This window comes from Petaurus breviceps, unplaced genomic scaffold (genome assembly GCF_028583685.1).
Source record: "Petaurus breviceps papuanus isolate PSGF00001 unplaced genomic scaffold, PetGlider_PUasm1.0 551, whole genome shotgun sequence".
Lineage (NCBI taxonomy): Eukaryota > Metazoa > Chordata > Mammalia > Diprotodontia > Petauridae > Petaurus > Petaurus breviceps.
In genome coordinates this window covers 43,217,779-43,220,237 of record NW_027186372.1, presented here as the reverse complement: position 1 = coordinate 43,220,237, position 2,459 = coordinate 43,217,779, and the positions used below count along the sequence as shown (strand labels likewise).

Here is a 2,459-nt window from a genome sequence, read left to right as displayed (position 1 = left end):
TTATTAGTCATCTTGTAAAAGAAGAAACAGATCAAAAGGAAAAAAAATCTCAAAATTTTTTTTAAAAATTAAAATTAGTATGCTTTGGTTTGCATTCAGGCTCCATCAGTTATTTCTCCGGGTATGGATAGCATTTTTCATCATGAGTCCCTTGGAATTGTCTTGGATCAATAGCTAAGTCATTCATAGTTGATCATAATACAATATTGCTGTTACTGTGTACAATGTTCTCCTGGTTCTGCTCACTTCACTTTTCATCAATTCATGTCTTTCTAGATTTTTCTGAAATCTTCCTGCCCATCATTTCTTATAGCAACATAGTTTTCTGTTACAATCATATACCACAACTTGTTCAGCTCTTCCCCAATTGATGGGGATCTCCTCAATTTCCAATTCTTTTTTTTTTTTTTACAAAGACTGGGAATCTTTATTCAGATCAGCAATTCACATTCCTCAAGTCTCAGACTTTGGGTGGGCCTTTTGTGGAAGAGGGGAAGGACGGAGGAGAGAAGACAAGGCAAGGCCAATCCACCTCCCTGGACATCCCCTCCCCCCTAATCCTGTCTCAGGCCACTGGATAAAGAAGGGAACAGGCAAAAGGGAATGCCAAGAAGGGAGGGACCGAGGGAAAAAGAGGCCCCTGCCAAGGGGAGGCCTACCCAGATGTGTGGCTTTCAAAGTCCAGCTGTGGCCAGGACAGCAGCCACCATAGGCCCCTCCCTATAAATTAAATCCCCACAGTAGCAAGGCTGGGGGTGGAGGGAGCAGGAAGAACGACCTTGTAGAAGAGAAATTGGTCCCATGTCAGCTCCTTTCAAGGCAGTGCCCTGAACCCTGGCCTAAAGAATGGCTGTATGGGTGCAAAATTCCCAAATGAGACGACAAACCAGGGTGGGAGAATGAACAGGAATGTTGAAGGGGTCAGTACTCCCCAGTTTTGGTCCAGGAGAAGGGAGGATGGGGGGTTGGTCCAGTTTTGCTGATTTGGGGGACAGGGAGTGTATTACAGTAAATTCAAGGTAAGAAGGCATTGCTCAGCACCTGTAGCCACAACAGGAGAAGCAGTGCCACCAATGGATAGGAGTAGGCAGGGAAGAGGAAGAGCTGGAACAGAAGGGGCTTGAGAGTTCTACGGGCTTCCTAGGAATGTTACTGCTAGAAATATATTAACCATTCAAGGGAGGGTGAGGAAGAGTGGTGATCAGAGGATCTGGCGTGGCATCCCATATCCAGTCATGCCTGCCTGAGAGGCCCCACGGTTGGTGCCCATCTGCAGCCCGATGACATTCTTGCCCTCCTGCAGTTGGTTATCTGTGAAATTTCGGGGATTCTCCTTGGACTTCTTAGGGAACCAGTTAGGATCTCCAGAAAAGAACCCATCACCCCGAGCCACTGCCAGCCCACCCAGGTTCATCAGTGTCCGCTGCACACATGCCATATTCTTTCCTTCCCAGAGGTCCACAGTTTGGAAGATATCAGTGGCATTGATGCCGTAGCGCTCTGCTGCCTGTAGGAACTGAGAAATCTGTTCCATCTGTTTGAAGGCCATGCCTAAAGCCTGGATCTTCTTTACCGGGCCCTGGCCTTCAGGGTATAGCCCATTGATGAGCTCACACAGCACCGTGCCATCTTTGAGCCAGTTTTGGAAATTCTCTCGCCCAGGCTGTGGCCGCCCAACATCCCTGCAGCACTGTGTGGTAATCCACTGAATGAGAATCTGCTCCAGATCAGCATCATACTGCTTCTCGATTTTCTGCTGTACCTCCCGGCTCAGTCCGTAAGCAGGTCCCCTGTTGGCCATTCTGAGATGGTGATGCAGGTATCTTTACCGCGAGGCGGTGGATGGAGAGCGTAACGGGCTGGGTCGCGGCGCGCAGTGAGTGGCCTCAATTTCCAATTCTTTACCACCAGAAAAAGAGCTGTCATAAATATTTCTGTACAAATAGGTTCTTTTCCCAATGTCCCTGCTTTTTTAATCTCTTTGAGATATAGACCTGGTAGTGGTATTTGCTGGATCAAAAGGTAAGTGCAGTTTTATAGCACTTTGGGTATAATTTCAAATTGTTCTCCAGAATAGTTCGATAAGTTCAGAACTTCACCAACAGTGGGTTAGTGTCCCAGTTTTCCCACATCCCCTCCAACATTTATCATTTCTCTTTTTGTCATATTAGCCAATCTGATGGAGCTGAGGTGGTAGCTCAGAGCTTCCTTAATTTGTAAGTCTCTAATCAATAGTGAATTAGAGCATTTTTTAATATGGACTATAGATAGTTTTGATTTCTTCATCTGAAAACAGTTCATATTCTTTGACTATCGATTTGGGAATAATTTGTATTCTTATAAATTTGATTCAGTTCTTTTTATATGTGAGATATGAGAGTATAAAGATGATTTTCAAAAATAAGGATTTGCATAGGAGTTGCCAGGTTAATAATTGGCAGATGAATCAATCAGGTGAC

General features: G+C 45.1%; 1 pseudogene; it reads right to left on the bottom strand.

Annotated features, from left to right (window-relative positions):
• Positions 1–393: 393 nt before the first annotated feature.
• Positions 394–1,904, bottom strand: LOC138172814 (transgelin-2 pseudogene; annotated as a pseudogene).
• Between the last annotated feature and the right edge of the window lie 555 nt (positions 1,905–2,459).